The sequence below is a fragment of the Capra hircus genome, chromosome 16, assembly GCF_001704415.2.
Source record: "Capra hircus breed San Clemente chromosome 16, ASM170441v1, whole genome shotgun sequence".
In the NCBI taxonomy this organism is placed as follows: domain Eukaryota; kingdom Metazoa; phylum Chordata; class Mammalia; order Artiodactyla; family Bovidae; genus Capra; species Capra hircus.
Genome location: NC_030823.1, coordinates 60,998,955 through 61,019,651, shown reverse-complemented (window position 1 = coordinate 61,019,651; position 20,697 = coordinate 60,998,955). Strand labels below are relative to the sequence as shown.

At 47.7% G+C, this 20,697-nt stretch overlaps 1 protein-coding gene across 1 annotated transcript in view; it reads right to left on the bottom strand.

The window, feature by feature from the left end:
• LOC108637747 overlaps positions 1-10,397 on the bottom strand; it is a 125,694-nt gene extending 115,297 nt beyond the window's left edge. The window contains exon 1 of the mRNA XM_018059963.1: positions 9,899-10,397. The gene's annotated coding sequence lies outside the window, so the exon portion shown is untranslated. The remainder of the gene's footprint in view (positions 1-9,898) is intronic.

The following is a 20,697-nucleotide window of genomic DNA, read 5'->3' as shown; positions in this document are numbered from 1 at the left end:
AAAAGAAGAAAGGCATGCTCATATCTGCTCTGCAGAAAGGTAGCTATTGCCACAATACAGAATATGGAGGCAAGACAGGCGCAGTAGACCAGGAGCGAAACGATGAGTGCAGTCGCAGTGAGGAAGGGAGAAAGGCCAGAAGTCTGTGGCACTTAGACACAACAGTCAGTAGAACATCCTCACTAACAAGATGCAGGCGAGGGAACAAGGCAACGAGGAGGAAGAAGTCACAGATGACATCCATATTTCTAGGATGAGCAACTGAATGGACGGTGGTACCACTTGCTGAAAAAGTCTCTATGAGAAGAAGACAGAACTTGGTAAATGATGATGGGTTCAGTTATGGACAAGGTAAGTCTGAGATACTATGAGGAGTTGAAACAGAAATGTCCACCAGAGAGAAATTCAAACACTCAAAAGAGAATCCTGGGATGGAAAACAAATTTGTAAGTCATCATCATATAGGTAACGGCTGATGCAAGGGAGGAGCTGGAGTCCCTCAAGGAGAGAGGGTACCCAAACAAGTGAAAAGGGCCAGGACTGGAACCAGGGAGCACCCACATTTAAGGATCAGTCACCCAGTTCCTAACTGGAGGAGGACCCCGGCCAGAGCTGCCAGAGGCAAAATTACCAAAGCAGTGAAAGCACCCACGAGATGCCACCAGGCTATCGAGCAGCTCCAGCTCTCTTCTCAGAAGTCTATCATAAATGACCAGGAGGGTAATTAGCATTAAGGTGCTAGTGATTAGTAACAGATGTCTCCAGACATATTTGCATTTTAATTAGGCATCTAAACTTCATAGTAATTCTGGCTTTGGAGCTAATGCTTGATTCTCATCCAGGCTCCACCACCTACTGTGATCTTGGATTCTAGAATCCTTTGTTCACTCCTATAAACACAGGAATAACAATGTCTCTATCTCAAGAAGTGTAAGATGTCCCAAGTTTCTGGCACATCCCTTCATCTAAGCCTCTAACAGTGATTCTCAGACTTCACCGTGCATCACAGGCATCCAGCCCTGGGTTCTGATTCAGGATGTCTGGGATGGGGCTGATGATGTTGGTCCAGGAAGCACACCTGGGGACAGGCTTTTCTCCCTGAAGGACTCCTCCCACATGAGTGAATGCCCACTCATATGTGCGGGGGACTGCCCGTGAAGGGTTAAGTCTTGGGAGCTGCTCGGCGTTATGCAGAGCCTTAGGCACGTTCCTAAGCTCCCTGTCCCGCCCCCCTGAAGAATTTACTACCCTTAAGGCTCCGGGACGTCTCCGTCTTGCAACATTTCATAAAAGATAGATTAGCTTATTGATAGAAGATAGATTATCTATTTGTGATCTGTACACAATGGTAAGGGTCTTGTGATTGTATCTGGAGATTAATATACAATCTTGTGAATGTCAGAAGTCACGTACTTTATCCTATATATACTGCAGCACAATAAAGGAAGGCATCAGCCATTTTGGTCTGATCCTCTCAACCCCATCTTTTGTCTCTCTCTTATTTTTCTTAGCGGGGACGCTCCGTTCTCTCCCTGTGCAGGTGCAACTCTTGCTTGTGCTGGCCGCAGCACATATGTACCCCATAAACTGGTCTTCAGGCCCCAGAGAAGAACTGTGAGATGGGAGCTCTGGGTTCCTAGTGCAGGAAGCATGACAAAGCAATGGGAAGGTGAGGGACAGGGACAGGCACAGTCTTCTCCCTCAGCTGTCACCCAAGACATCTCAAGGGCTACAAGTTGAGTGATTCACACCTGCGTATTTGAAAAGCCATGACTCACAGGATTCAGGAGGTGGGCTGCATTGACTAAACCCTTAAGGAGGGTGGCAGGGAAGGGGAGCAGGGCTGCAGAGCCACAGGCACCAGGCAGCAGAATGGACTGAGGTCTCCGGGGCAGCTGATGAGCCAGGTCCTGGGCTGGAGAGAGGAGAGAGATGCTGAGGGGCTGGAGGAAGGCAAAGGTTTCAGAAGCATGGGAAGGGAAGCTTAGAGAGGGAGCCTGTGGCCTCTCTTCATAATTTCAGACAAGTTACCCTCTGTTCTGGGTTAAGAAGACGTTGAAAAGCAAGAAAAGCAATCTGGAATTTTGTCGGGAAGTCTGCACCCACAGCATTGCCCATCCCGTTCCACTCCTCTGCGCCCAAGTGATGCCCTGGGAACCTTCTCTGCTTTCCCCCAGGCATCACGGATAGAAATCACCAGGAAAGCCCAGTAGTGGCAAGAGTGTCTTCTTTCAACAAAGGCCTGGTACAGATCCACATCATCTTATTTCTTAAAAATCCCTTCTGAACTCCCAATTTTATGCACATAATGTTTTTCAACCCTCATTCACTACCATGCAAGGTGCTGAGATTGAAAGCGTTAATTAATCACAATGCTTGCCCTTAAGGAATTTTGCCTAATGAGATATAAAATGTGCAGCATTTATTATGTAGTCTATAAAACACTTTCATATACACCTGCACTTATTCTTCACCATGGCCACATTAGGAGAACCGGTGATATGGATCCTATTTCGTCTGTTGCCATTCTGATCTTTGGCTTAAACATCACCTCCTCGAAGCCTCCCTGATGTCCAATCTAAACAGCTATCCAATCAAGCGCCAGGCTTCACTGGTGGCTCAGATGGTAAAAATTCTGCCTGCAATGCTGGAGACCTGGGTTCAATCCCTGAGTTGGGAAGATCTCCTGGAGACGGGAATGGCTACCCACTCCAGTATTCTGGCCTGGAGAATCCCATGGAGAGAGGAGCCTTCGAGGCTACAGTCCATAGGGTCACAAAGAGTCAGATACGACTGAATGACTGACGCACTCCACTCACAAACAAGTGCCCCATCACCCTATATTAATTTTGTGAGTGACATGTATTGCAGTGTGATTTTTAAAAATAAATTTACTTGTCTATTTATTTTCTCTCTCTCCTTGCAGTGGAGCATAAATTTCACAGAGGTGGGAAAGGTCTGCCTTGCTCACTGCTGTATTCCCAGTTTCCAAATAGTGCCTGGCCCAGAACAGGACTTAGGACACATCTGCAGAAGGAAGCAGGGTGGGAAGACAGGGTAGGAGCAGGGGGAGGGAGAAGAGAAGCAGGAGAGGCTCTGATTTTTCCACTCAGTAGCAGAACTGGGGCTCACAACTGGAGCTTTGCCCACCCTATCCCAGCCCAGGCTCCTTCCCTTCCTTGAGGACACTGGGGGCCACTCTGGGCCAGCGCCTGGTCCCTGAGGTTAGCAGGCTGGCTTTCCTTGCCTGGGCACAGAGGCAGACGTCCCCAGGACTCTCAGACTTGAGCGCCGAACAGCTCATTAACCCAGAGTCAGAGATCTGCCGGAGAGAGAAGCAGGGATAATATGTGTTCACCCGTCACCACACATCCCTTCTCTAAAGAAGCCCTGTACCTCTGTCTGTATTTAGGATCCTTTCACTCAAGAAAACACCAATCAAGGATCAAATAAATCAAGAGAGATTTAATTTACTTTCTATTGAGAGGCAGAAATATAAAATGTTCTCCACCATTTTTTAAATTAAGAACAAAGAATAAAATTTCATTCAATAAATAGAGCAAACAAACAAAGAAACAAAAATCTATTGCATGACTAGGTAAGCAGGGGAGACAAAGAATAAAGAGAGGGGGAGAGAGAAAGGGTGGAAAACAACATCACAGAACAGGCATTGACCCTAGAATAGGATGGGGCCTCAGGCCAGCAATGGGTCCGGGCCCCTTCTTTCTAAGATGCACTGCTGGGCCTGTGTATTGATACCATAGCTGAGGCCCAAGGGGTTAATGATTTGCCATGGTCTATGGCCAGTAAGGACTGGGGCAAGACCAGGTAACAGGTAATTTGGTAAAAGAAATCAAAATTTCTTCAAAGGACTGTACTTAGAGCTAGACATTAACTGAGAGTGAGACCCATGTCATTTTCATCTTGATGTCCCCATTTCTCCCAGCAAAAGACCTTGTACACATCTGATTCATGTTGGGGAACCGAAAAGATACATAAAGGAGGCATCAATGCAGATAGCTTATGCTGGAAAGACACAGAGAGCTGCGTCGTTACGTTTCTGCAACTGCAGTGATATTTCCATCATTAAGAGGTGTGCCCATGAATGTAGCCCTAGATTTACTCAAGTTAGAAATCACATAAAAGACCACAAAGGGCTGGATGCCCTGCCCTGCCACCGGCTGCAGCGCCTGCCCCGTGTCCAAGACAGCTTCATGCCTTCCTCTCCCTGTGCCCCAGCTCATGCCCTCTCACTCAGGGCCCATTGAGCTGCTACTGCCACCACTAACCCTATGGTGAAAATCTGGAGCACTCTCTCTTTACCCCAGTCTCAAGTTAGTATTTATAGGGGGAAAGTTCTTTTTTTTTCTTTTTTTCAAGTGTACTCAGTGTAGTTATAAAGGCTCCGTGATTCCCGAGGATGTATCTTTCAAAGTAATGCTATATTAACACAGACGGGAGGGCCTTAAGCCCGTTCTGTTCTAGAATCTCATTCACTGCCATTCCTGCAAGTCCACACATCTACAGCAGAGAACAGAGCCCTTTAGAATTCTCATGTCTCAGAAGAGGATTACATCCTTCACACCTTTTCCAGGTTACAGGGAAAGAGGAACTACGTATCTTTGCTTCTGTCAGGAAGTTTTTTAATTTGCATGTAACCCACTCAGTACTTCCCAGGTGGTGCTAGTGATAAAGAATCCACCTGCCAATGCAGGAGACCCAAGAGATGCAGGCTTGATCCCTAGGCCGGGAAGGTCCCCTGGAGTAGGAAATGACTCTACACCAGTATTCTTGCCTGGAAGAGTCCATGGGCAGTGGAGCCTGGCAGGCTACAGTCCATGGGGCTGCGAAGAGTCAGACACAACTGAGCATGTGGCATAGCACTCTATGCTAAAACAAAGAGCTTTGTAGTGGGCTTTTGGTTCCAAATGGCTTTATAATTTGTTACTATAAAGTAACATCACTTTGCCAACAAAGGTCCATATAGTCAAAGTTGTGGTTTATTCCAATAGTCATTCACAAATGTGAGAGCGGGACCATAAAGAAGGCTGAGCGCCAAAGAATTGATGCTTTTGAACTGTAGTGCTGGAGAAGACTCTTGAGAGTCCCTTGGACCGCAAGGAGATTAAACCAGTCAATCCTAAAGGAGCATTCTTTGGAAAGACTGATGCTGAAGCTCCAATACTCCAGCCACCTGATGCAGAGAGCCAACTCATTGGAAAAGACCCTGAGGCTGGGAAAAATTGAACGCAGGAGGAGAAGGGAATGACAGAGGATGAAAGGGTTGGATGCCATCAGTAACTCAATGGACATAAGTTTGAGTAAACTCCGGGAGATGGTGAAGGACAGGGAAGCCTGGCGTGCTGCAGTCCATGGGGTCGCAAAGAGTCAGACACAACTGAGCAACTGAACAACAGCTACACAGTGGCCTAGGTCCCAGCTCCCTACCACACTGCAAGGCCATGAGGACAAAGACCATGTCTCTTTTTCATTTTTTTTCGTAGACCACCTTCTCCTATCCTCCTGCCTACCACCCCTACCCCTCACCTAGCAGTTAGTTCATCATTCAGGGAATATTGTAGATGTTGGTTAGCATAGTGGAATCTGCTCTTTCCAATTCTCTGTCACTTATTGTGGGTATAAGGATATACAACTCCTCGGGTTTGCAAGATTTCCTCGGGAGGAAATGCCAGATAAACAATGCTATTTTTCCAGACTAGCACTAGGCTGAGGCTGGCCCAGAGGAGACCTGGGGCAGTCACTGCTTCTCCCTAGGACGACCCTTTCGTGGCCCCTCCATCTACCTCCATCCTTCGTCCTCTGGGCTCCCACACCCTCACCCCGGGAGGGGAAACCAGGAGAGGTTCTGCCTAGGATTTGTGGAGCACGGAGCTCAACACTACCCTGAACTGTGGGAAGGGAAATACCTGGGAAGCGTCTGCCCAATCTTCATTTTTAGGCAAGTTAAATGAGGTTCAGGGAAGCTTGTGAATCACCCAAGGTCACAGGGTTCCTTACTGGGGTTTAACGAGTTGGGTCAGGTCTCCCAGGCCAATGGTCCTTTATCCACCCCACCCCTACCTGATAATGCCCTGTGGCCTCTGGGCTCTTTGTCTGGCTGATTACAGGGCTGCAGGATAAACAGGAAAGATGAATAGGTGGAAATAAAGTTCTAGGATTACCTATCTTAAGGCTCTATTTTTGCCTCAATGATAGGAGAAAGGATCTAAAGGACCAGCCAAGACACTGTCAATTGGAAATGGTCAGGTTCCCCTCCTAGTCTATAGAGCTGCTGCTGTTTAGTCATGTCCAACTCTTTTGCAGCCCCGTGACTGTCATCCCAGGCTCCACTGTCCATGGATTTCCCAGGAGTGGATTGCCATTTCCTTCTCCAGAGGATCTTCCCAACCCAGGGATTGAACTTGGGTCAACTACCTGCCAGGCGGATTCTTTACCACTGAGTCACCTGGGAAGCCCCGTCTATAGGGTTACTTCTGGGCAAACCAAGGGGTGGGGAGGCTTTCTCCAAATCAAAGCTATGGTCAGCCTCTGAGACAACTGGGCTCAGTCAACTGTGACCCTGAGAGAGACAGGCTTCAATAACTAAGGTGTAGACAGACCCTCAGTACCAGATGCTGACGCATGCTCTGGCCTTTCACGAGACAATCCTTCCACCCCAGGCATTCATCGACACACTGGAGTCAGTTCTAGAAGGCAGGGACTTCCAGTGATGGCCCAGGTGACAGGGCAGGGAGTGGAGCACACAAATTTCATAGACACCAAGAAAGACAATGCAGTTAATCCATAGGAAAAGGCTTGGCAGGTCCACCTAAATTTTTTTTTTTTTTTTTTTTTACTGTTTGGCCATTTATCTCAATGCCATTTTTTTTTTAAATCCACTTTTTCTTCAAGATACAATGAACTGTTATTATTATATCTTAAAAGAAAAGAAAGGACAATGCGGACAGAAAAAATAAGGGCAATATGAATCAAGAATCAGATGGGATGGACAAGTGGACTGTCCAATCGACCCTACCCTGAAACCCCCAGGGCCCTAAATAGGTTGTATCACATGTGTGAACCAAATTCTGACCACATCATCTTCCGCACAAAAAGGTGCCCATTGCATGGAGAGAGTCAGTTGGCTTCTGGGTGAACTTGAGCAAGTAACTTAACTTGTCTGAGCTCCAGTTACCTCTATAAAATGGGGATACCTACTTAATAGGTTAGATAAGGATTCCCAGGCAGTGCTAGTGGCAAGGAACCCACCTGCTGAGACACGGGTTCGATCCCTCAGTGGGGAAGATCCCCTGGAGGAGGGCATGAGAACCGTTCCAGTATTCTTGCCTGGAGAATCCCATGGACAGAGGAGCCTGGCAGGCTGCAGTCCATAGGGTCGCACAGAGTCGGACACGACTGAAGTATACTAGCGTGCATGCACTTAATAGGGCTGGGTAAGGATTAATTATGATAAAGCCTGGAAACTCCTCGTTCTATCTGGAAAATAATAAGCACTTAATAAGTGATAACTAAACTGCTGAGACCCTGCAGCAATTTGACTGTCTGACAGACTCGTGGGCTCCTAGGAGGCTGGAGGTGTGACTGACACATCCCCTGAGAATTCTTATCATTTCCTCACACAACTCGGGAAGTAAGAGCTGGGCACTTCCCTGCAATAGAATGCTTCGTGAATATGAGTTTCTCAGTTTGAAACTCAGACACATACAGGATTCTTTCCTCTCCCCCTCCTCTCTCACATCCAATACACACCCCACCAGAAGCCTCCAGACATCTGAGGAGGTATGCCAGCAGCGATTCAATCACTCAACCGTGTGACTCCGAGGGTCACTGTATATCATCCTGCCATCAACGTAACACTCACAAGTCCTGGCAGAAGGATGGCCCCCTGAGAGCCCAAGCTCATAAATATCACAAGGAAACAGACAGAGAGATAGAAACACGTAAATCAGTTCCATGTAAATAGCCCTCTCCTTGTAACTCCTGCAATCAAAGCATGAAGTTCCATTCTGGAAGTGGGATTTGTGAAGGGTTTCATGGAATTGAGGAAAGAGGGGTTTGTCAAAGGAAAGAGATTTACAATCAGTGCTAGCTTCTCAGAGGGAACTGAATTAAAGCCCATTTGCAATTTGACTCAGGAAGAGCCACTCCAGGAAGGAAGGTGCAAGATTCAAATGATATGAGAGCATGGCACGCTGCCTTGTGAACTGTCCCTCACTCTGACTATAGAGTCACTCCCAGGGCAATCATTCATCCCTGTCTGTCTAGACAGTCTCTCTTGTCCATGTCTAATTATTACTAATGTCTCTGTCTACTCTCAAAAGTGTCTCAGCTTGGACAATAAATTATATGATTACTCAGTACTACAAAGTGGTTAAAAAAAATCTTAGCTGGCTGGAGACAAATCATGTGAGAGAATAGTAGAGTGGAGTCAAACAATAAAAAGTCATCTCTATCTAGGCTCCAGAAATGGCTGCACAACCCAAAAGACCCACACATTTGGCAGGAAAGGAAGTTTTATTATTTTTCATTAATGATTCCTTTTGGAACTGTTAACTGGGGAAGTTTTCCCCAGTATCTAACCCAGCTCCCAGCCCCAGTAAAGAAAACCACTTTTCTCTGGTGTCAACGTTGATAAAAGGATGCTCTTATTTAAGCATCAGAAACCTCTTTCCTTTCACAAAAACACTTCTCTGAGTGCAGGTCTCACAGTCTCCTCTGGACTAAAGTGCTTGGCTCCTCCAGCCTATCTGTTGACTGTGATGTCTCTGAGACACTGTGGGGTTCTTGGCCCCCACAATAAGAAAGAACCAGTGCCCCAACACCATGGCCTCTAAAGGTAAGAGAGACAGGATCATTACAATCACCCAGATCTGGGTCATGCACCCACCTACACAGCCTGAACCACCTGCTCTGAGCAGCCACAGAGTCAGACCCAGTGAGAAGAACAATTGTTCCTTGGGCAAGTGGCCAAACTGCCACCTCAGGGCCCAGAGTGAGGCAGAAACCTCGATCTCAGAGGAATGTGGCAGGGGGAGGGGGTGGCATCTCCCATCATTTTCTCCTGGGCACCGGCACAAAGCAAAGGGGCACAGTGAACTGAGTGTTCATCCCTGGAAAAAGACACAGCCACCATCTGGCTGGGAGACCCAAACGTAGTCAAAAGGCAAGTCACTCTAAATAGCTCGGCTTCTTCTTCGAACTCGCCTTCCTCTTGCAAGAGCCAGTTCCCAGCTCTCTCCCAGGATAGGGTCCACTCACTCTCCCACGGATCCACAACCCCAAGGCTCCAGAAACACCCCAGCAACGATGATCCCGGGATGCTTCCAAGGGCGCACACAACTCCTTCCCAGAAACTTCACTGGAAGCTCAGCCCCTCCTCAGCCAGCCCTCCCCGGAGAGGTACCCCCCCACTGCACCCCACAACACTTCCCCAAGGCTGGAACTGGCAGAGACCCCGCAGCCCCGCCGGCACCCCTTCCTCCGAGCTTGGCTGAGCTCCTGTGGCTGCACGAGCCTCCCTCGCTGCCGCCTGGCTGAGTGAACACGCAGGCACGAACAAGGTGCCAGTTCCCGGCACCCTGGCAAGGGGCACACCACTCACACCCTGAAACACCCCACCGCGCGGGGGCTTTCCCACGCCTGGGAAATTAACACGGAAGTTACAAAGAAAAGGGCTGCGCGTGAAGAACAGGCTTAGGGGAAGGTTTCAGACAAACTAAATCTCCACGGTCCATGCACCCCCAACAGGTAGCAGCACTGGGGGCTCGGAGCCAGGCGCCCTACACCAACACCGGGGAGAGAGGCGAAGCCCCTCAAGACAGCGGGCGCCAGGGCCAAGGCGACCATTTCCTGGGCAGCAGGAACCACCGGGGCTTACCTTGAATTAACGCAGAATCCCGCGCCCGGCTGAATGAGGAGAGTGTGCTAGTCCTGAGACATCACTGGATTATTTTTAAAAGGGCACAAAGGTAAGGGAAGGGGCACGGGGAGATAGGGCAGGAGAGATGGTGAAATTGAAAAAGGAAGAAAGAGGTGTCGGGGGAGAAAAAGGAGAAGGGGGAGGCAGGAGAAGGAAAGGAGAGAAACAGAACAAAATAAATAAAGGAGAGGGGAGACAGTTGCGGGGGGAGCCAGCTGTCTCCTGCCCACACAGTGGAAAAGAAATTTCTGACAAGCAGAAAGAGAACTCGCACACATGCCCCCAAGAGCGGTCAGAAGGAGATAAGAAGACTGGAGCTGTATCCAAACAGAGGAACAAACAGTCGGCTGGGCAGCACCACGAGGCGGGAGGGTGCGGAGAGAGACGCTGGAGGGAGCGGGAGCGCGCACACCCGCAGGCGGGGCCGGGGGCTGGATGACGGGCGGGGCTCGGTGTAGTAAAAGGGCCTGGAGACGAGAAATTTCGGTCGGGGTTTCTGCAGAAAAGTTCAGCGATCTCAGACTTCCACAGTCTATTCCCACTCAAGTGGAACAGTGGAATACCGTCCCTGTTTCTGAACACCGTCGGCACCTCCCAAGGTTCTGCCAGTGGACCTCACCCTGGCCCCAGGGTCCTGGCTGGTCGCCTTGTTGGGCTGGGAGTAGCAATGGAAGAGCGTGATTACCTACGAAGGGAAGCAGAAGTGAATGGGGGCTTCAAGCATCAAGTTAAGAGAGAGGAGGAAGTGGGGAGGGACCAGTGCTTGAGCCAATGCTGTCCAAGGTAGAGATCCCAGCCCAAGTGGGGAACATCTCTGCTGCCTCTGGAGGGATATACAGGCTCCCTGGGGGTGGCCAGGGGCCAAATGAGTGCTGGAAGGAAGACTCTGTCTCCCAGGTGTATTTGGTTGTTGTTATTCAGTTGCTCAGTCCTGTCTGACTCTTTGTGATCCCATGGACTGTAGCACACCAGATTTCTCTGTCCTTCACTAACTCCCAGACCTTGCTCAAACTCATGTCCATTGGGTCAGTGATGCCATCCAACCATCTCGTCCTCTGTCGTCCCCTTCTCCTCCTGCCTTCAACCTTTCCCAGCATCACGGTCTTTTCCAATGAGTCGGCTCTTCACATCAGGTGGCCAGAGTGTTGGAGCTTCAGCTTCAGTCCTTCCAGTGAATATTCAGGATTGATTTCCTTTTGACTGGTTTGATCTCCTTGCTGTCCAAGGGACTCTCAAGAGGCTTCTCTAACACCACAGTTCAAAAGCATCAATTCTTTAGCACCCAGCCTTCTTTAAGGTCCAACTCTCACATCTATACATGACTACTGGAAAAACCATAGCTTTGATTAGACAGACTTTGTTGGCAATGTCTCTACTTTTTAACACAGTCTAGGTTTGTCATAACTTTCCTTTAGGGGTATTTAAGGAGCACAAAAAATGAACAGCCCTTAAAACAGTCAGGCTGGCCTATCTCCAAAGTTTTCTAGACCTGAATCCCTCCGAGGGCTCCATCTCCTCTTATTTCTCTGGCTCTTTGTGTATCTTTTCCTGGATAATAGAAATGCCTCCCAGGGCCTTTGCTAGTGAAGACCTCAGTTCCCACCAGCCCATCTCTTCAGTCCAAATAGATCCCCAGAAGGGCTGTGCCAGTTGGCTATACTCAGCTGCCCACTTACTACCAAAAACTCAGAATCAGAGGGCCCCATAGAGAGAGAAAGGAGAGGCAGTAGGATTGAATGGGCCGAGAAGAGAAACAGAAAGGAAGAAGGGGAGGATGAGAAAGAGAAAGGAGAGGCTTCTCGCTCCTGCAGCTCTAGTTCCTTAGGCCTGGCCTTGGCGCAGAAAGATGGGGCAAGTCTTCTGAAGACTTCCTCTGGGGGTTGCCAGAGTTGAATGAAGACATTGGGCCTTTCCTACTTAGCTGTGAGCTATGGCCAAGAGCAGGGATTTTATTTGTACGCTCCACACCCACCTACCCAAGGCCTGTCACATCTCAGAAAACATGCATTGAAGGGAACCAACTGGTCACAAGGCCAAAGGCTCCTCTCCTCTTCCTCTTAGCTTGGAATGGGGAGAGGACGTGCAGCCTCCTTGGCTAGCATTTCACCCCCACGCAGTCTCGTGGGGAGGATTCAGAACTTCAGCCCCAGCATCAGGTAAATCCTAAACATTATCATCAACCCTGAAAAGAAGCGAGTCTGGTCTCTATGAAATCAGCTTTTGGAAAATCAAGCCTGTAGCCCTGACGTTGAAAACTGCTCCAACTGAGCGTCAGGGGAAAAAATCAGAGCTATCCATCAGTTTTTCAGAGGCTGGCAGATTTCTGGGAAGACTTATAGACCTGGTTTCCCTTATTAAGAATTTTTTTTTTCTCGATTCAAGCATCAGCAGGAGCCTCTCTCATAAAGGAAAACGTGGGCCCTGAACACAGGGGCATCAGAATCCTAGGACCTAGAGAGTTAACAGCCCTCCCCTCGAGAGAGAAGAAGCACAGAGTGGGGAGGACATGGGGAGAGATTTTCCCACTATAGAAAACTGACCTCAGGATCTACTGAATCTATTAGAGGAAAGGAGAATGATTCCATTAACCTCAAAATGGACTCTTCATGCCCCCCCACTGCTCCCTAGCATACATACCCACAGACACAGAACAGTTATCAGCCACAGAGTCCCTTCTTTCATCAGCCCACAAGCAGAAACAGCCAAATTACAATGTTTGGGTTTCTTTTCTTAATGGAAAAGTTTAAAGAACTGGGCTACCAGAAGGTTGATGGTTTTCCTGGCTTGGAATCTCCTTAAGAGAAGAGCATCCATACTCACCCCCCTCCACCATCAAAACAAGCAACTATTGTGCCCACAAACAACCCTCCTTGACAGCCGCCTTCTTCTTGTAGGCAGAGGGCCACAGCTACCAACCGGATGGCTCCACAACAGATTGCCTCCAACAAAGAATTGCAATCCCAGATGGCCTAGTATGACCCCAGTGATACACCTGTCATTTTATTTTTTGCCTCTCTGGCAACAAGTAACAACTAATTTGAACAGTATGGTGCCCTTTCAGACATAACGAAAATATCGGTTTTGGTTCTTCTTCCATTCCAGTGAGTTGCAGCTGTTGTCCAGTGCCTTTGCTGGAGCAGGTGAGAGTTGGCTGGGAGGCCGGGGTTCAGTCCCTCCAACACTTCACCCCAGCAGATGCCCCTCCCCTACTCTCAGGCCTCTGCTGTACTCAGCGAGGTGCTCGGATGCTCAAGGCACACTCCAAGAGCCAGACCAGCAAGGGAGCACCTTCGCCCACCCCGATTTAGACCTGTGCCCCACGCTGCGCCCTGCGCCCCCTAGCGGGACTTCGTACTGGGGCCCTGGCTTCAAAGACCCTGGTTTAATAATTCAGCCTGCTTGAATGCCATTTAGTAGCCATGGCAACCAGCTCCCTGCCATCTAGTTGTAGACAGGCTGTGGTGAGAAGTGGAAAGAGAGGGAGAAAAAGAAGAAAAGGGAATGGGAAAAGGAAAAGAAACCCGGCTCAGATTTCATCTAAACTTTCCCTGCTTTCCCTCCACATAATCTTGACAGTGCGCCACCCACGAATCTCAGCTGTCCTCGCCTCTCCCCAGCTCTCATCCCTCTGTCTCTGACTCCTCTCTCTCCCCATCATGTCCTTCTCTAGCTCTTTCTCTCTCAAACCTACTAGAAACCTTGGGATCTAGGCCTCTTACTCAGCATTTTTACTAAACACATTTGTAACTCTGGTAAATCCTTGGTAAATGCCTTTCTGTGCCTCAGTTTCCTTATCTATAAAATGGAGGGATTTTACATGTTCTCTCTGCTTCCTTCCAGCTCTCACAATCCACGGTTCCCTGGTCCTTTCTCTATTCCTCTCATCTCTCCGTCTTCCAGCCTTTCGTTACTGACCAATTGTCTGTGTCTATCTCTGCCTCTTCCACTATTTCCCATGTTTCTCCATCTTTTTGTCCTCTGCTTGTTCTCTCTCTCTCTCACACCATTTGCCATCAGATTTTACCTGTTAGGCAGTTTAAAAAAAAAAAATTTAATTCCCTCTTGCTGGAAAGTATCCCATCACCTCCCTTTACCCAGCTAATTCCCCCTCATCTTTCAGGTTGCAAATCAGACATCAGTTCCCCTAAGAATCCTCCACGGTCCCTTCATAAGCTCCTGTAGGGCGCTGGATTGACACCCTATTGGGGCTTCCCCCAGTGGCTCAGTGGTAAAGAATCTGCCTGTAGTGCAGGAGACCCAGGAGATGTGAGTTCAATCCCTGGGTCAGGAAGATGCCCTGGAGGAAGACATGGCACCCCACTCCAGTATTCTTGCCTGGAGAATCCCATGGACAGAGGAGCCTGGCTGGCTACAGTCCACAGGGTCGCAAAGAGTTGGACACGACTGAGTGACTAAGCACACACATACCTTTTCTCACTGTATTGTTGGTACCTCAGCTGATGCGTGAATTCACAAGGGGCAAAAATAGCACCTATTTCACTGCCGTACCCCCAGTGGCTGCCATTTGGGGGGCACATAAGAATTAGTGGTTGAATGAAAGGGTAAATCACCTCAAACCATGCGTTTCTGAATCACTGCTGGTTAAAGACTCAAAGTGCACCCCAGAAAAGGCATGAGGAAGCCATGGTGGGAGCCCGTGGGAGTCCCAGTCCTCCCTGGGTGTGCACGGGGCAAAGGAGACCTCCCCTCCAAACTGTTCTGATGAGATGGGAGCTGAGAGCAAGGGGCCCTTTCAGGCATTTTGGTGAGACAGTCCAGAATGGAAATAGGTCCTAGAGGGATTGAGAGTGGGCTCCAGAGGGAATAGGGAAAGTGAACACCTCCAGACAGGTGATTCCCTTCTGCCCATCTCCGGGGTTGCTCAGGCACCATTTAGGCAAACTCAAAAGGTAACTGAATGCATGGGGTAACGTGAACTCCCTTCAAGGTGTCAGAGCTTCAGGCAGCCACCTGACAGCAGATATCTTGCAGCCATTCAGCCTAACTACTTTCTGCCAGGAGCAGGGTCATGAGGAAAGCAGAGAGAAGCTGGGATGGTGCTGCCAGAGGCCCACGGGCGATCGGCAGAGGAGTCAGGGAGAATGTGGGCAGTGTTTGAGGCCCCTGCTGGGAAATGTCAGTGTGGATTTCTGTCATCCAGGAAGTGACTGCTTTAAAAACAGAAAGGAAAATATTCTTTGGATAGCCATGTTTTGATGGACAAACAAGACCTACCCATTTAAGAAACTTTAGCTGTAAATATGAATGGAAGACAATGGTTTCTTCCTGAGACTCCCTAATGAATTCTCTTTCATTCATACATTACATAGAGGAGGAGGGACAGAGCTGAGAAACACACAGACACACAAGCCCTCAAATGCACGGAGCTCCCATTAAGTTGAGAGTCAAGCACAGGGCCAGACTCTACAAGGTGTGCTATCCCCATTCATAACCTAGAAACCCAGGCCTGCTGGTCTGAAGTCCCAATCTTCATGTAGCTTTTCCCCCAAATTATCCTTAATCCAGATGGAGCTGCCTTGCTGTCAAAGATCTGCCAAGGGACACGTAATCTTCTTGATATCATGTGCATGCTGAATGACACATTTCATTAGCAGACTTCCATGAGCTGTCCCCGCCACTCTCTTCCCAAGTGCCACATTCTCACAGACTTCATGCCATAGGCAGGCTGGCCCAAGCCTCAGAAAAAGAGAAAGCTTTAAATCAGAAAGAGAACAGCGAAAGAAAGAAAAGACCAGCACATTCCGTGAAAAAACAGACACTTCTTTGTAAAAACGATACCCCAAACCTGATTTGCATCCGCACTAGATCATTTGAGCTCAATATGGATCCACACTGAGTATTCCCATCCGAGGAGAATCAGACCTCCCAGCTGATGAAATATCCCACACCTGTACACTTCTGTGCAATAGAAACCTGATGAAGGGAAAAATAAGTTACCAGCCCTCCGGTGTGCTCAAACCATCCCACCACATCACCTTCCACTTAACTGAAAATGCAGGTCCTCTCCCACATGCTCGAACCAGCTCCCAGTACAGCACCCAAACAGGACAAACCTACGCTCTTCATCACCCCAAGAGCCTAACCGGAAAGCATTTGGTAGTGAACGCCCATGCTAATTCCATTTGATATATGCACACACAAACTGTCAAGGCATCACACAAACACACTCCACATATACAATAACTGAAACACGGGCACATGCACCCATATTCATACATATACATTGCCCTCTTGGGGCATGCGTGTGTGTCTGTGTCTGTGTGTGTGTGTCTGTGTGTGTGTGTCTCTGTGTGTGTGTCTCTGTGTGTGTGTGTGTGTGTGTGTGTGTATTTTGTTCAGGGACTGATGATGCACTGGGTTATGAGGTTTCCATGGTTACCCTCTGTGGAGGGAACTGGGGTAATTGAACTCTTGGGGTTCACCATTCAACAGATGCAGCTTGCTCACTCCTGCACGTGCACTCTCTAACTGGCTTCTTGCTCTGTCTGCACTTTGTCACCATCAGTGTTTCGTTAGTTTCAAGTCAAGTACACTTTCATAGAGTGGAATCTTCCGAGAGCTCTGGCTTTACCTTGGAAGGAGGTATTGAAAACTCTGACTTTAGTATGTGGATTACCCTGGAGGAGTCTCAGACTAAGTAGGGTCTAAGGGCAGGCAAGGTCCTGTAGACCTGCCCTTTTCCCCTATGCAAAAATGACAGCCACCCTGAGTGTTGTGTTAGTCACTAAATTGTGTCCAGTTCTTTGTGATCCCATGGACTATAACCTGCCAGGCTCCTCTGTCCACAGGATTCTCCAGGCAAGAACACTGGAGTGGGTTGTCATTCCCTTCTCCAGGGAACCATCCCAAAATCAGTGAGAAAAAATCATATTTACTACTTCATAAAATGCTCTAAAAGAATAAAGCAAAGGACCCAGGCCAACATAAACCACAGAGATGGGGACAGGGTACCAATACTCATGTTTTCCACAGTCCTTCAAGGGCTTCTCTCTAAGTGGTTATCTTACATCAATTTAGAGCAAAGTTCCAAATATAGTGTTAGCATCAGACATGGTCCCACCTATATATATGAGAAACAGACTGACTTGTCAAATAAAATACTTCAACACATATTACATGCTAATATCTCATTTCCTCTGATGAATCTAACAAGACAGACAGAACTGGGAGCCTACTGGGAAGTAATTGCCTGACTCTTCTTCAGACTTAGTTGACCTATAGGAGTAAAGAAATGAAAGATTTTCTTTTAATTAATGAAGAAATATGGTAGAGGACTCAATAGAGAATGGGACCAGGGAAACTCATTGCATTGAATTGTAAATAAGAGCCTGGAGACCTCTAGCAAGACCTTAGCTTTCTTCAGCCTCAGCATCTTGTTTCTATGATTCTTGGATTCTCGGAGTTTCAAATTGTTTTCCACATATAAGAGAAACCTTTTGGCTTATTAATTCAATATATGGTACAGGATAAAAAGGACCCAGCACAAGCGGTTAAGATAGAATTATTATTTTTCAAATGTTCATACTTTTATTTTACCCCTTTATCTCTCCCATTGCTACACAAAATTTTCTCTTCCAACCCAGAATTGGCAATATATCTAAGAACCAGTAGGAGAAAAGAGAAAAATCAGATGCAAATGAACATAGCATGCTTTCAATTTGGACCCAACCACTTACAAGGCAGAATATGAAATTCACGGGCAAAAGAACAGTGTAGGTAATCAACTCTCTGGAAAAGAAGAGCAGGGAAGCAAACAGCAGAGGTGGGACTATTTCCTCATTCAGAAGAGAAGACCAAGAGGCAGTCTGATCATCGTGTGCTTCAATAGGACATACATTCTCCATCACCCTGTGAGAAGTCACAGGTGAGAATTGTACGTGCTGGCTGAAGTATACGTGCATGAGTGCATGGTCAGTTGTGTCCAACTCTTTGCGATCCCACAAACTGTGGCCTGCCAAGCTCATCTGTCCATAGGATTTTCCTGGCAAGAATGCCATTCCTCCTCCAGGGCATCTTACATTCATATATGAAAGTCATAAACTTCAGTATCTCAGGGTTTGACTGTATTTGGAGACAGGGTCTTTCAAGAAGCAATTGAAAGCAATTGATGGAGCAATTAGAGCTCCATCAGGTGAGCTCTAATCCAATATGACCAGTCCTTATAAAAAGACAGTAGGACCTGCACGCACACAGAGTGAAGTCCATGTGAAGACAGAGGGAGAAGACAGCCATCTACGATTCAAGGAGAGAGGCCTCAGGAGAAAGAGACCAGCCCTGCCAACACCTTGATCTCTGAGTTCTAGCCTCCAGAACTGTGGGAAAATGCTTTTTTGTGGTTTAAGCCACCCAGGCTATAGTACTTGGTTATGGCAGCCTGAGCAGACTTAGTCTGAGACCTGAAATGAGATGGTGAGGAGTAAATCCCATTCGTCAGGGGACTACAGCAGGGGCTCTGGCATCAGACTGCCTGGGGTTCACTGCCTGCTCAGCCACGAACTAAATAACATGTGAGCATAGGCCAGATGTTTAACCCCTTGGTGCTTCAGTTTCCTCCTCTAAGTAACATGGATAATAGCAATACCTTTCTTTTTTATTTTTAAAAAAACTTATTTTGGCCATACTGCATGGCATGTAGAATCTTAGTTCCCTGAGCAGGGATCAAACCCTCACACCCTGAATTGGGAGCATGGAGTCCTAACCACTGGACACCAGGGAAGTCCCAACAATACCTTTCTTATAGGGCAGTTGTGAGGAGTGAAGGAGATAATGCCTGTCAAGGACTTAGAACAATGCCTAGAAAATAGAAAATCCTCAATAAATATTATTACAAGCCAAACAATTTCTTTCACTGAAGCTCTTTTTGTTTTTTAAGCTAGAATTGAGTCAGGAGTCTGGGTTGATCCTGCCCGCAGGCAAGGAAATGAGTAAGATAACTTCCCCTGCACTGGTCTCACTCTGAAGTTACCCAGATGTCTGAGAAAAACCTTGCTCCGTTCAGGAAAGGCTACGAATTTGAATCATTCAGTCACACACAAATTGATTACTTTAGAAAAGATCAGTAAGTCAGGAATATCCATTTTTCAAAACCGCCTGACTGTGGACTCTTTCCCACAGTTACTCTTGTTCCTCCCCCAGAGCCCACTGGAGGCATCTCAAGTTCTCACCTGCTGTCCTTGTGACCGCATTGTCCCTGACAGACCTCTGAAGGAAGCCACCCCTTCACTCCAAGGACAACTGAACTGATTTGGCCTCCATCCTGTCCCTATGGAATGTCCGGAATCAGAGGAGGCAGGAACAGGGATTTAACCTAATGAACACCAGAATAGCACAAGCAGGAATTCATTTTCATTGATCAAGGTTGGAAGGTGGGTACAGGGTCCTGGAAACAAGAGGTGGTGCTGCCTGAGCCCCATGGATGCTCTGATAACTCACCAAATACTCCCTCACTTTCAGTCACCTAGAGCCCTGGCCGCCCAGTCAGGTGTCCACCTTAGGGCCTGTGATTTGGTTGCTCCTGCTTCTGCCCTGCAATCTCTTCCGTCTCTGTCGCCCTCAGGAACCCTGGCAGGAAACCCAGACCTCCAATTCTCGGGACTTTGGGAATACACAGCCTTCCATATTTGCCCAAGGAGAAGTCGAAGGCCAAAGAAACAACATTTATTTCCACATTTCCAGTGAATGCTGAAAATGGCAGCTTGTCCATTCATAGGGCCCAGTGGTACCCAAGTCACCCCGGCCCAGCATCCTTGAGCAAAGAGCAAATGTGTTATCAGAGGGAGAGTTGAAAATGTTCTCTTCCCACATCCAGAGCATGCACTTCCTTAGAGCCTGTCTAATCAGACAACCCACTGCTTCTTCAGCGTGTGCCAACCCTGTCGCTCCAGGTGGACACTTAAAATGTAGTTACATGCAAAGATGATAATTTAAAATCCATGGCTTTCCAAGTCCGTGGAAGTTGAGCACAGGAGAGAGAGGAAGAAAAAAACAACAGAGGCATGAAACCTTTGTACAAGAGGAGCCCTCCTTAGTTGGTCCTATACAAGAGAAACACCACCTTGCATCTCTCAGCACGCTGAGATATCAATGGCATTGGCATATTTTCAAAGAACTTTTGGGGGAATGAAAAAAAGGAAGTACAAATATTGGGACAGGTGACTCTAGCTCCTTGTCCACTAGAAACTAGGAATTCCTGAGGCATCCATTTGCTTTTTGTTCCCAGAGGAAAGAAAATAGGAATAGCCCAGTCATCACAATAGGAAGGTTTGGGCACCTTTCCATCAGATCTTTACCTTCCTCTTCCCTGTCTCTTCAAGTCTTATAAAGCACTTGTTTGGGCTTCACTGGCTTTGCTGTGTCCAATATCGTCCCCCTTGCATCAGCTGGCTCTGTTATGTTCATTTAATAAAAGGTGAGGAAAGCGACCCACACTCTTACCAACCCCCAAATTATCCTTATTTCCCTGGTCCTGAATCTGTCTAGTTCCCATGGCTTGTTATACGTAATACTGAGTCGATTTACACAAATAAAACAAGCTCCTAGACTGATCAAATGGATTTAATTCTGCAAATACAACTCCATTAGGACATTAAATTCAAACATTCCAGACTTCTGCCTTCTTCTCTCCCATCGAGACCCAGAGGCCTTCATAACAGAGACACCTCCTCAGCTCAGCATCTTTGATGCCCCCAGATCTTTCTAAAGATCTGATGACCAAGCCCAGCAACCACATCTCCCTC